Source organism: Phocoena sinus, chromosome 17, assembly GCF_008692025.1.
Source record: "Phocoena sinus isolate mPhoSin1 chromosome 17, mPhoSin1.pri, whole genome shotgun sequence".
Taxonomy (NCBI): Eukaryota; Metazoa; Chordata; class Mammalia; order Artiodactyla; family Phocoenidae; genus Phocoena; species Phocoena sinus.
Window position 1 is genome coordinate 11,457,703 of NC_045779.1, and position 14,102 is coordinate 11,471,804.

Consider the following 14,102-nt stretch of genomic DNA (forward strand, 5'->3'; position numbering starts at 1 on the left):
GAAGAATATGGAAAGTAGGTCAAGGTTTAAAGATCATACATGTTAGGCTAAGAAGTTTACACTTTTTCCTGAAAGCACTGTAGAGCGATGGAAGAAATTTAAGCATCATAGTAATAATATCAAATTTGTATTTTAGTTAAATTTCCTTGTAAACAGTGTAAAGAATAGAAGGGAGCCAAGTCAGGAAATAGGCTAAATAAGAGATGATAAGAGTGTGACTAAGAAACCGACAGAAGGCGTGGAGAAAAAGGACAAAATCAAGGGATACTCAGAAGAATGTTAAAATTTTTTAAGAAACTTTTTGGGTATTGGGGTTGAGAAAGGAAGAGTCTAGGATAACTCCCAGGTTTCTGGCTAGGATATGAGAATGGTGGAACAATTAATAAGAATATAGGAAAACAGATTTCTTTCTGGAGGGTGGGAGTAAGTGGTAGTCCAATGTGGAATATGCTGTGTTTGAGCTTCCTGTGGGATGTTGACATTGCTCTAGAGACAGTTTATGTAGCTAGATATTGATAAAGAATGCTTGCACTTCAACATGTGGATAGAATGGCTGGTACCCAGAGTACTCAAGGAGCATATATAAGACATGAAGAGCATTTGTATCCTGGATAAAGCTGGCATTTGGGAGTAAATCAGGAGAAAAAAAAAAAGAGAAAGAAGGGACTTCCCTACCTGCCAGAAGTAGCTCAAGAGGCAGAAGGAGAACCAGCAGAGAGTGTTGTCATGGAAGCAGAGGTAGGAGAGCTTCAGGGAAGTAAACTTCCATCAGTGTCAGATACTTAGAGGCTAGGTAAACCAAAAACCTAGCAAGTTTCCATTTTGTTTTGCAGTTGAAAGATTATCATTGACTTTAGCTAGAGAGTAATTTCATTTGAGTGGTATTAGCTGAATAAAATAAGAATTAAGTAATCCAAGAGCAAAAAAGGAATTTGATTTGAATGACAAGTAGGAGTGAGGACATAGCAGTAGATGAACAGACCAGATTATTGCAGGATTAGCAGGTAAAGAGCCTTTTTTTTTTTTTTTTTAATTTTTAAAGTCTTTATTGAATTTGTTGCAATACTGCTACTGTTTCATGTTTTGGTTTTTTGGCTGCAAGGCATGTGGGATCCTAGCTCCCCGACCAGGGATCAAACCCGCAACCCCTGCATTGGAAAAAAACATGGAATGCTACACGCATTTGCGTGTCATCCTTGCGCAGGGGCCATGCTAATCTTCTCTCACTGTCGTGGCCTCTCCCGTTGCGGAGCACAGGCTCCGGACGCGCAGGCTCAGCGGCCATGGCTCACGGGCCCAGCCACTCCGCGGCATGTGGGATCTTCCCGGACCGGGGCACGAACCCGTGTCCCCTGCATCGGCAGGCAGACTCTCAACCACTGCGCCATCAGGGAAGCCCTAGCCTTTCTTTTTTAAGATGTTTATTTAATTTTTTTTGATTAAACTTCTTGAGATAATTGTAGATTCTTCACATGCAGTTACAAGAAAGAACACAGAAGCATTTCCTGTACCCTTCACCCAGTTTTCTCCAGTGGTAACATCCTGCAAAACATGGTACACTATCACAACTAGGATATTGACACTGGTTAAGTCAAGATGCAGAACATTTCCATACTATAAGAACCCCTCCTGTGGCCCTGTTATGGCCACACCCACTTCACTTCCATCTCCAACCCCTCCTTAATGGCAATCACTTATCTGTTCTCCATTTTCACAATTTTGTCATTTCAAGATAGTTATATAAATTGAATCATACAATATACAACCTTTTGGGACTGGCTTTTTTCACTAAGCATAATATCTAGTGATTCATCCAGATTGCTGTGTGTATCAGCAGTTCCTTCCCTTTTAGTACTGAGTAGTATTCCTTGGTATGGATGGACCACAGTTTGTTTAACCATGCACCAGTTGATGGACATCTGGATTGATTCCAGTTCTTGGCTTTTATAAGTAAGGTTAATGTAAACGTGTACAGGATTTTGAGCCAGCATAAGTTTTCATTTCTCTGGAATAAGTGCCCATGAGGGCAATTGTTGGTTTATATGAGTCATAAGGTAGTTGCATGTTTAGCTTTAAAAAACTGACACACTATTTTCCAGAATGGCTGCATTATTTTACATTCCCACCAGCAGTGTATGGCTAAGCCAGCTTCTCTGCTTCCTCACCAGCATTTGATGATGTTACTTTTTTCCTTTTTTTTTTTTTTGCCATTCTAATAGGTGTGTATTGTGCATCTCATTTTAATTTGTGCTTCCTTATTGGCTAATAATGTTAACATCGTTTCATATGTTTGCCATCTTCATATGCTTTTGAATAAAATGTCTCTTCACGTCTTTTGCCCATTTTCTAATTTGGTTTTCTTTTGCGAGTTCTTTATATATGCTAGGTATGAGCCATTTTTCAGAGGTGTGGGTTTGTAAACATTTTCTCCCAAATGTAGGGCAAGTAGGACAAGTTAAATCTTATCTTTTCATCTATTTAACAGGGTCTTTCACAGAGCAGAAATTTTATATTTTAATTCATTCGTTTTTCCCTTTTACGGGTCATGCTTTTGGTGTCAGTGTAAGAACTCTGTGCCTATGTTAGATCCTTTGGATTTTTCTCCTGTTTTTGTTTTTTTCAAGTTTATAGTTTTATGTTTTACAATTAAGTCTCTGATTGTTTGTCCAGTTTTGGTGTCAGAGTAATACTAGCTTCAAAAAATGAAGCTATCTATTTTCTGAAGAGATTGTATAGAACTGGTGTTAATTCTTTAAACATTTAGGAGAATTATCCAGTGAACCATCTGGACCTATTGATTTCTTTTTGGTGAGAATTAATTATCTATCTATCTATCTATTTATCTATTTATACATACAGAAAGGCATTTTATTTTAAACATAGCAGTGTGTACCTGTCAATCCCAAACTCCCAGTCTATCCCTCCCTCCCACCCTTCCCCACTGATAACCATAAGTTCATTCTCTAAGTCTGTGAGTCTGTTTCTGTTTTATAACTCCATTTTAGATTCCACATATAAACGATATCGTATGATATTAAGTGAAGTAAGCCAGACAGAGAAAGACAAATATCATATGTCTCTGTCTGACTTACTTCACTTAGTATGATAATCTCCAGGTCCATCCCTGTTGCTGCAAATGGCATTATTTTATTCTTTTTATGGTTGAGTAATATTCCATTGTGCATATGTACCACATCTTCTTTATCCATTCATCTGTCGATGGACATTTAGGTTGCTTCCATGTCTTGGCTATTGTAAACAGTGCCTGCAGTGAACATTGGGGTGTGTGTATGTTTTTCTCTGGATATATGCCCAGGAGTGGGATTGCTGGATCTTACGGTAGCTCTATTTTTAGTTTTTTTAAGGAACCTCCATACTGTTCTCTATACTGGCTGTACCAATTTACATTCCCACCAACAGTGTAGGAGGGTTCCCTTTTCTCCACACCCTCTCCAGCATTTATTGTTTGCAGATTTTTTGATTGATGGCCATTCTCACTGGTGTGAGGTGATATCTTACTGTAGTTTTGATTTGCATTTCTCTAATAATTAGTGATGTTGAGCATCTTTTCATGTGCTTCTTGGCCATCTGTATGTCTTCTTTGGAGAAATGTCTTCTTAGGTCTTCTGCCCATTTTTTGATTGGGTTGGGTGTTTTTTTGTATTTTGAGCCGCATGAGCTGGTTGTATACTTTGGATACTACTCCCTTTCTGGTTGCTTTGTTTGCAAATACTTTCTCCCATTGTGTGGGTTGTCGTTTTGTTTATGGTTTCCTTTGCTGTTCAGACACTTTTGAGTTAAATTAGGTTCCATTTGTTTATTTCTGTTTTTATTTCTGTTACTCTGGGAGACTGATTGAAAAAGATATTGCTGTGCAATTTATGTCAAAGGGTGTTGTGCCTGTGTTTTCCTCTAAGAGTTTTATAGTGTCTGACTTTACATTTAGGCCTTTAATCCATTTTGAGTTTATTTTTGTGTATGGTGTTAAAGAATGTTCTAATTTCATTTTTTTACATTTAACTATCTGGTTTTCCCAGTACCATTTATTGAAGAGACTTTCTCCATTGTGTAGTCTTGCCTCCTTTGTCATAGATTAATTGGCCATAGGCGGAATTGAGTTTTGGTGTGTTTTTAAAATTATGAGTTCAAGTTCCTTAATAGAGTTATGTGACTGTCTAACGAATTTCGTATTGGAAGAGATGTAGTAGTTTGTATTTTTCAGTTAATTGGTCCATTTCATCTAACTGGTTAGATTTATGTGTATAGAATTGTTCGTAGTATTTCCTTATTACGCTTTTGATAGCTACGTGGTCTATAGAATATATCCCGTTTCATTCCTGATATTAGTAATTTATGCCTTCTCTTTTTTAAATATTTGTCAATTTTATTAATCTTTTCAAAGAACAAGCTTTCTCTTTCATTGATTTTTCTTTCTTTCTTCTTTTGGTTTTCAATTTTATTGTTTTCTGCTCCTATCTATTATTTTCTTCCTTCTGCTTACTTTTGAGTTTATTTTGCTTTTTCTAGGTTCTTTGGGTGAGAGTTGATATTATTAATTTGAGACTTTCTCTTTATTTTGAATTTTTGAATTTTATTTTATTTATATTTTATACAGCAGGTTCTTATTAGTTATCCATTTTATACATATTAGTGTATATAATGTCAATCCCAATCTCCCAATTCATCACAACACCACCCCAGTCTCTTATTGAAGAGACTTTCCTCCATTGTATATCCTTGCCTCCTTTGTCATAGATTAGTTGACCATAGGTGTGTGGGTTTATCTCTGGGCTTTCTATCCTGTGCCATTGATCTGTATTTTTGCCAGTACCATATTGTCTTGATTACTGTAGCTTTGTAGTATAGTCTAATGTCAGGGAGTCTGATTCCTCCAGCTCCTGTTTTTTTCCCTCAAGACCGCTTTGGCTATTTGGGGTCTTTTATGTCTCCTTACAAATTTTAAGATTTTTTTGTTCTAGTTCTGTAAAAACATGCCATTGGTAATTTGATAGGGATTGCATTGAATCTGTAGATTGCTTTGGGTAGTATCATCATTTTCTCAATGTTGATTCTTCCAATCCAAGAAAATGTTATATCTCTCTATCTGTTTGTATCATCTTTAATTTCTTTCATAAGTGTCTTATAGTTTTCTGCATAAAGGTCTTTTGTCTCCCTAGGTAGGTTTATTCCTAGGTATTTTATTCTTTTTGTTGCAATGGTAAATGGGAGTGTTTTTCCTTAATTTCTCTTTCAGGTTTTTCATCATTAGTGTATAGGAATGCAAGAGATTTCTGTTCATTCATTTTGTATCCTGCAGCTTTACCAAATTCATTCATTAGCTCTAGTAGTTTTCTGATGGCATCGTTAGGATTCTCTATGTATAGTATCATGTCGTCTGCAAACAGTGACAGTTTTACTTTTTGTTTTCTGATTTGGATTCCTTTTATTTCTTTTTTTTCTCTGATTGCTGTGGCTAGGGCTTCCAAAATGATGTTGAATAATAGTGGTGAGAGTGGGCATCCTTGTCTTATTCCTGATCTTAGAAGAAATGCTTTCAGTTTTTCACCATTGAGAATGATGTTTGCTGTGGGTTTGTCATATATGGCCTTTATTATGTTGAGGTAGGTTTCCTCTATGCCCACTTTCTGGAGAGTCTTTATCATAAACGGGTATTGAATTTTGTCAGAAGCTTTTTCTGCATTGAGATGGTCATGTGGTTTTTATTCTTCAATTTGTTAATATGGTGTATCACATTGATTGATTTGCATATATTGAAGAATCTTTGCATTCCTGGGATAAATCCCACTTGATCATGGTGTATGATCCTTTTAATGTGTTGTTGGATTCTGTTTGCGGATTTTTGCATTTATATTCATCAGTGATATTGGTCTGTAATTTTCTTTTTTTGTAGTATCTTTGTCTGGTTTTGGTATCAGGGTGATGGTGGCCTCCTAGAATGAGATTGGGAGTGTTCCTTCCTCTGCAATTTTTTGGAAGAGTTTGAGAAGGATGGGTGTTAGCTCTCTCTAAATGTTTGAGAGAATTCACCTGTGAAGCCGTCTGGTCCTGGGCTTTTGTTTGTTGGAAGATTTTTAATCACAGTTTCAGTTTCACTACTTGTGATTAGTCATTCTTATTTTCTGTTTCTTCCTGGTTCAGTCTTGGAAGGTTATACCTTTCTAAGAATTTGTCCATTTCTTGCAGGTTGTCCATTTTATTGGCATAGAGTTGCTTGTAGTAGTCTCTTAGGATGCTTTGTATTTCTGCAGTGTCTGTTGTAACTTCTCCTTTTTCATTTCTAATTTTATTGATTTGAGTCCTATCCCTCTTTTTCTTGATGAATCTGGCTAATGGTTTATCAATTTTTTTATCTTCTCCAAGAACCAGCTTTTAGTTTTATTGATCTTTGCTATTGTTTTCTTTGTTTCTGTTTATTTCTGCTCTGATCTGTATGATTTCTTTCCTTCTGCTAACTTTAGGTTTTGATTGTTCTTCTTTCTCTAGTTCCTTTACGTGTAAGGTTCGGTTGTTTATTTGAGTTTTTTCTTGTTTCTTGAAGTAAGCTTGTATTGCTATAAACTTCCCTCTTAGAACTGCTTTTGCTGCATCCCATAGGTTTTGGATTGTCGTGTTTTCATTATCATTTGTCTCTACGTATTTTTTGATTTCCTCTTTGATTTCTTCAGTGATCTCTTGGTTTTTTAGTAACATTTTTTACCCTCCATGTGTTTGTGTTTCTTACATTTTTTTTCCCAGTAATTGATTTCTAATCTCATAGCGTTGTGGTCAGAAAAGATGCTTGATATGATTTCAGTTTTCTTAAATTTACTGAGGCTTGATTTGTGATGCAAGATGTGATCTATCCTGGAGAATATTCCATGCGCACTTGAAGAAAGTGTGATCTGCTGTTTTTGGATGGAATGTCCTATAAATATCAATTAAATCTATCTGGTCTGTTGTGTCATTTAAAGCTTGTGTTTCCTTATTAATTTTCTGTTTGGCTCATGTGTCCATTAGTGTAAGTGAGGTGTTAAAGTCCCCGACTTTTATGGTGTTACTGTCCATTTCCTCTTTTATAGCTGTTGGCAGTTGCCTTATGTATTGAGGTGTTCCTATGTTGGGTGCATATATACTTATAATTGTTATATCTTCTTCTTGGATTGATTCCTTAATCATTACATAGTGTCCTTCCTTGTCTCTTGTAACATTCTTTATTTTAAAGTTTATTTTATCTTATATGAGTATTGCTACTCCAGCTTTCTCCTGACTTCCATTTGCATGGAATATCTTTTTCCATCCCCTCACTCTCAGTCTGTATGTGTCCCTAGGTCTGAAGTGGGTCTCTTGTAGACAGCATATATATGGGTCTTGTTTTTGTATCCATTCAGTGAGCCTGTGTCTTTTGGTTGAGCATTTAATCCATTCATGTTTAAGGTAATTATCAATATGTATGTTCCTATTACCATTTTCTTAATTGTTTTGGGTTTGTTTTTGTAGGTCCTTTTCTCGTGTTCCACTTAGATGAGTTACTTTAGCATTTGTTGTAGAGCTGGTTTGGTGGTGCTGAATTCTTCTAGCTTTTGCTTGTCTGTAAAGCTTTTGATTTCTCCCTTGAATCTGAATGAGATCCTTGCCAGGTAGAGTAATCTTGGTTGTAGGTTCTTCCCTTTCATCACTTTAAGTATATCATTCCACTCCCTTCTGGCTTGTAGAGTTTCTGTTGAGAAATCAGCTGTTAACCTTATGGGAGTTCCCTTGTATGTTAATCATCATTTTTCCCTTGCTGCTTTAAATAATTTTTCTTTGTCTTTATATTTTTGCCAATTTTATTACTATATGTCTTCGTGTGTTTCTCTTTGGGTTTATCCTGTATGGGAACTCTGCGCTTCCTGGACTTGGGTGGCTATTTCCTTTCCCACGTTAGGGAAGTTTTCAACTATAATCTCTTCAGATATTTCTTGGGTCATTTCTCTCTCCCTTCTCCTTCTGGGACCCCTATAATGCGAATGTTGTTGCGTTTAATGTTGTCCCAGAGGTCTCTAAGGCTGTCTTCATTTCTTTTCATTTTTTTTCTTTATTCTGTTCCACAGCAGTGAATTCCACCATTCTGTCTTTCAGGTCACTTATCCGTTCTTCTGCCTCAGTTATTCTGCTATTGATTCCTTCTAGTGTATTTTTCTTTTCACTTATTGTATTGTTCATCTCTGTTTGTTTGTTCTTTGATTCTTCCAGGTCTTTGTTAAACATTTCTTGCATCTTCTCGATCTTTGCCTCCATTCTTTTCCCGAGGTCCTGGATCATCTTCACTATCATTATTCTGAAATCTTTTTCTGGAAGGTTGGCTATCTCCACTTCATTTAGTTGTTTTTCTGGGGTTTTATCTTGTTCCCTCACCTGGTACATAGCCCTCTGCCTTTTCATCTTGTCTATCTTTCTGTGAATGTGGTTTTTGTTCCACAGGCTGCAGAATTGTAGTTCTTCTTGCTTCTGCTGTCTGCCCTCTGGTGGATGAGGCTATCTAAGAGGCTTGTGCAAGTTTCCTGATGGGAGGGACTGGTGGTGGGTAGAGCTGGCTGTTGCTCTGGTGGGCAGAGCTCAGTAAAAGTTTAATCTGCTTGTCTGCTGATGGGTGGGGCTGGGTTCCCTCCCTGTTGGTTGTTTGGCCTGAGGCAATTCAACACTGGAGTCTACCCGGGCTCTTTGGTGGGGCCAGTGGCAGACTCTGGGAGGGCTCAAGCCAAGGAGTACTTCCCAGAACTTCCGCTACCAGTGTCCTTGTTCTCATGGTGAGACACAGCCACCCCCAACCTCTTCAGGAGACCCTCCAACAGTAGCAGGTAGGTCCGTTTCAGTCTCCCCTGGGGTCACTCCTCCTTCTCCTGGGTCCTGATGCGCACACTACTTTGTGCTCCCTGAGTGGAGCCTGTTTCCCCCAGTCCTGTTGAAGTCCTGCAATCAAATCCTGCTAGCCTTCAAAGTCTGATTCTCTAGGAATTCCTCCTCCCGTTGCTGGACCCCCAGGTTGGGAAGCCTGACGTGGGGCTCAGAACCTTCACTCCAGTGAGTGGACATCTGTGGTATAAGTGTTCTCCAGTTTGTGAGTCACCCACCCAGCAGTTATGGGATTTGATTTCATTGTGATTGTGCCCCACCTCCTCCCCTCTCATTGTGGGTTCTCCTTTGTCTTTGGATGTGGGGTATCTTTTCTGGTGAGTTCCAGAGTCTTCCTGTCGACAATCTTCCCGTCTATGATTGTTCAGCAGTTAGTTGTGATTCTGGTGCTCTTGGAAGTGGGAGTGAGAGCATGTCCTTCTACTCCACCTTCCTGAACCAAATCCTCTTTTTCTGATATAAGCATTTAGTGCTGTAAATTTCCTTCTCAACATTGCTTTTAGCTGCATCCCACAAGTTTTGATATATTATTTTAATTCAGTTCATTGTATTGTTAAATTTCCCTTGAGAAAACTTCTTTTAACTGTTGAAGTTAGAAGTTTGTTGTTTGGTTTCCAAATATTTGGAAATTTTGCTATTATATTTTGGTTATTGAGTTCTAGTTTGATTCTTTTGTGGTCAGAGGACATAAACTGTATACAGTTCATCCTTGAATAACACAGGTTTGAACTGCGTGTTCCCACTTATATGCAGATTTTTTTCTGTAGTAAGTACTATAGTCCTACACAATTTGAGGTTGGTTGAATCTGCAGGTGCAGAACTGTGGATACTGAGGAACTGCAGATATAGAGGGCGGACTATAATTTATATGCAGATTTTGGACTGCGGGGAGGGTTGGAGCCCCTAACCCCTGTGTTGTTGAAGGGTGTATTTCCATTCTTTAAAAATTTGTTGAGGTTTTTTTTTTGTTTTGTTTTGTTTTGCGGTACGCTGGCCTCACTGTTGTGGCCTCTCCCGTTGTGGAGCGCAGGCTCAGCGGCCATGGCTCACAGGCCCAGCCGCTCTGCGGCATGTGGGATCTTCCCGGACCGGGGCACGAACCTGTGTCCCCTGCATCGGCAGGTAGACTCTCAACCACTGTGCCACCAGGGAAGCCCTGTTGAGGTTTTTTTTAATGGCCCAAGGATATGGGCCATTTTGGTTAATGTTCTATGGGTACTAGAAAAGAATGTGTACTCTTGTTGTTGTTAGTGGCATGTCCTATAAATGTTAAATAGAACTTGTTGGTTGATGGTGTTGCTAAATTCTTCTGTATCATTCTTGATTTTCTATTCTAACAGTTGTTGAAAAGGGGGTGTTGAAGTCTCCCACTGTATTTGTGGATTTGTGTATTTTTCCTTTCTGTCAGCTTTTGCTTTTCACTTTTTGGAGGACTATTGTTTGGTGCATACATACTTAGGATTGCTGTGTCTTTTATCTTTTTACTGTAATATAATGTCCCTTTCTGTCCCTGATAATTTTGTTTGCTCTTAAGTCTACTTTATTTAATATTAATGTAGTCAGAACTGTTTGGTTGTTTTTTGGTTAATGTTTGCATAATATATCTTTTACTGTTCTTTTACTTTCATCCTGCTGTTGGTATTTGCCTCATATTTTGAGATGCTTTTTTGTTGGATCCATATATATTTGCAATTGTTATATCTTCTTGGATTGATCCCTTGATTATTATGTAGTGTCCTTCTTTGTCTCTTGTGACAGACTTTATGTTAAAGTCTATTTTGTCTAATAAGAGTATTTCTACTCCAGCTTTCTTTTGATTTCCATTTGCGTGGAATATCTTTTTCTGTCCCCTCACTTTTAGTCCATATGTGTCCCTAGGTCTGAAGTGGGTCTCTTGTAGACAGTATATTTTACGGGGCTTGTTTTTGTATCCATTCAGCCAGTCTGTGTCTTTTGGTTGGAGCATTTAACCCATTTATATTTAAGGTAATTACTGATACATATGTTCTTATTGTCATTTTGTTAATTGTTTTGGATTTGGTTTTGTAGGTCTTTTTTCTTCTATTTTTTTGTTTTCTTGTGATTTGATGACTGTCTTCTGTGTTATGTTTGGATTCCTCTTTCTTTTTTGTGTGTATATCTATTGTAGATTTTTGGTTTGTGGTTACTATGAGGGTTTGGTATAGCAAAACCTCATAGTATGTGTATACAAGACTGTTTTAAGTTCCTGCTCTCTTATTTCAAATGCATTACCAATATCCTGCATTTGTACTCTCCTCAAGATTACTAGCTTTGATATCAGATTTGTGTGGATGATTTCCTACCTTTATTGTGTTTTTGCCTTTACTGGTGAGCTTTCCCATTTGTAATTTTCTTGTTTGTAGTTGTGGCTTTTTCTTTTCCACCTAGGGAAGTTCCTTTAGCATTTGTTGTAAAAGTGGTTTGGTGGTGCTGAATTCTGTTAGCTTTTGCTTGTCTGTAAAGCTTTTGATTTCTCTGTCGAATCTGAACAGGAGGCTTGCTGGGTAGAGTGTTCTTGGTTGTAGGTTTTCCCCTTTCATCACTTTAAATATATTGTGCCACTTCCTTCTGGCCTGCAGTGTTTCTGCTGAAAAATCAGCTGATAACCTTATGGGGATTCCCTTGTATGTTATTTGTTGCTTTTCCCTTGTTGCTTTTAATATTAATATTTTCTCTGTGTCTTTAATTTTTGTCAGTTTGAATAATTTGTGTCTTGGTGTGTTCCTCCTTGGGTTTATCCTGTATAGGACTCTCTGTGCTTCCTGGACTTGGGTGACTGTTTCCTGTTCCACCTTAGGGAAGTTTTCAGCTTTATCTCTTCAAATATTTTCTTAGGCCGTTTCTCTCTCTCTTCTTCTGGGACCTCTATAAGGTGAATGTTGGTGTGTTTAATGTTGTCCCAGAGGTCTCTTAAACTGTCCTCATTTCTTTTCATTCTTTTTTCTTTATTCTGCTCTGCAGCAGTGATTTCCACCATTCTGTCTTTCAGCTCACTTATATGTTCTTCTCCCTCATTTATTCTGCTATTGATTTCTTCTAGTGTATTTGTGATTTCAGTTATTGTTCAATTGTTTGTTTGTTCTTTACATCTTCTCTTTGTTAAGCATTTCATATCTTCTGAGTCCGTGCCTCCATTCTTTTTCCGAGCTCTTGGATCATCTTTATTGTCATTACTCTGAATTCTTTTCCAGGCAGATTGCCTATCTGCACTTAACTTAGTTGTTCTTCTGGGGTTTTATCTTGTTCCTTTGTCTGGAACATATTCCTCTGCTGTCTCATTTTGTCAGTCTTTCTGTGTTTGCAGTCTCTGTTCTGTAGGCTGCAGGATAGTAGTTCCTCTTGCGTCTGGTGTCTGCCCCCTGGTGGGTGAGGCTGGTCTAGAGGCTTGTGCAGGCTTCCTGGCTGGAAGGACTGGTGCCTGGCCACTTGTGGGTTTGTCCCTCTTGTGGGTAGGGCCATGTCAAGGGGCGTGTTTAGATGTGGCTGTGGGCTCAGAAAGACTTAGGCAGCCTGTCTGCTGATGCGTGTGGTGTGTTTTCACCCTGTTGGTTGTTTGGTCTGAGGTGTCCCAGCACTGAAGCCTACAGGCTGTTGGATGGCCCAGGACTTGGTGTCAAAATGGCAGCCTCCAGGAGAGCTCTTGCTAATGAGTACTCCCTGGTACCTCTGTCACCAGTGACCTACAGCCCTCCTCACCTCCCCAGGAGACCCTCTAAGACCAGCAGGTAGGTCTGGCCCAGGCTCCTCTGAAGTCACTGCTTTTTCCTTGGGTTCTAGTGCACACAAGACCTTGTGTGTGCCCTCCAAGAGTAGGATTTCCCTTTCCTCGAGTCCTGTGGAGTTTCTGCAGTTGAGCCCTGCTGGGCTTCAAAGCGAAATCCTCTGGGGGCTCCTCCCAATGCCAAGACCCCCTGACCAGGGAGCCTGATGTGGGGCTCAGAGCTCTCACTCCTATGGGAGAACCTCTGTGATATAATTATTTTCCAGTTTGTGTGTTGCCCACCCGGTGGGTATGGGATTTGATTGTATCATGAATGCGCCCCTCCTACCATTTCGTTGTGGCCTGTTCTTTGTCTTTGAGTATCTTTTTTGGTAGGTTTCATGCTTTTTTGTCAATGGTTGTTCAGCAGTTAGTTGTGATTTTGGTGTTTTCGTGAGAGGAGGTGTGTTCAAGCCCTTCTACTCTGCCGTCTTGTCTCCTCGCCTGTCTGGGGCCCACAGCGTGGTCGCAGTCACTGTCCCGCTGTAATGTGGCCTCGTTGTTTGGCCACAGACTGGCCTGCCTTCGACGCCCATCAGGCTGGAACGAAGCCCTGCCGTTATTTTTTTTAAGTACTTTTTCAGCCTTGCCGTTTTACTCCTCTCCTGGGACCCTGATGCCACAATTACTAGATCTTCTGTTGTAGCCACACAGGTCACCGAGACTCTGCTCATGTTTTTCCCTAGTTGGTTCATTTTTTGTTTTCCAGATTGGATAATTTCTGTTGTTCTGTCTCTAAGTTCACTGATTCTTCCCTCTGTCTTCTCCATTCTGCTTTTGTTCCTATCCGTTGTGTTATTTCAGTTATTTTACTTTTTGGTTCTAAAAGTTTTATTTGGTTCCCCACCCCCACCCCCTTTTTTTTTTTTTTTTGCTGAGACTATTACTTTCATTTGTTTCAAGAGTGCTGCTAAATGCTCATTGAAGCCTTTTTATTGTAGCTGCTTTAAAATCTGTCAGATAATTCAAACATCTCTTGTCATCTCAGAGTTGGCATCTACTGATTGTCTTTTTCCATTCAGTTTGTGTTCTTTTTGGGTCTTGGCATGAAGAGTGATTTTACTGAAATCTAGATATTTTGAGTATCTGAGACTTTGGATCTTATTTCAGCTTTTTCTTTTAGCTGGCTTTCACTAATAGCAAGGGAGGAGAGTGTGCCATCTTGTTACTACCAGGTGGGAGCAGAAGTCCAGGTTTCCCACTCGGCCTCCAGTCACCCCCAGGGCAGTGCTCCATTTTACTGCTGGGCATATTACTGCTGGGTGGCGGTGGGTGCCCCAGCTCCCCACGAGGCCTCCTGGGGCACCATCCTAGCAGATAGGGGAGGCTGCTTCATTGATGCTGGATGGGGTGTAATTCTGCCCCCACACCCCACCCCAGATTGTCTCCACTGTCTTACAGGGAGGTGAGTAAGTCCCTGCTTTCTCTG

At 39.3% G+C, this 14,102-nt stretch overlaps 1 protein-coding gene and 1 non-coding gene across 9 annotated transcripts in view; one reads left to right on the plus strand and one right to left on the minus strand.

Moving 5' to 3' along the window:
- MTFR1 (mitochondrial fission regulator 1) overlaps positions 1–14,102 on the plus strand; it is an 80,451-nt gene that overhangs the window by 44,135 nt on the left and 22,214 nt on the right. The window lies entirely within an intron of this gene.
- On the minus strand, positions 1,160–1,263 carry LOC116742814. Its single transcript, XR_004346593.1, has one exon. It is a non-coding gene; the product is annotated as a U6 spliceosomal RNA (small nuclear RNA).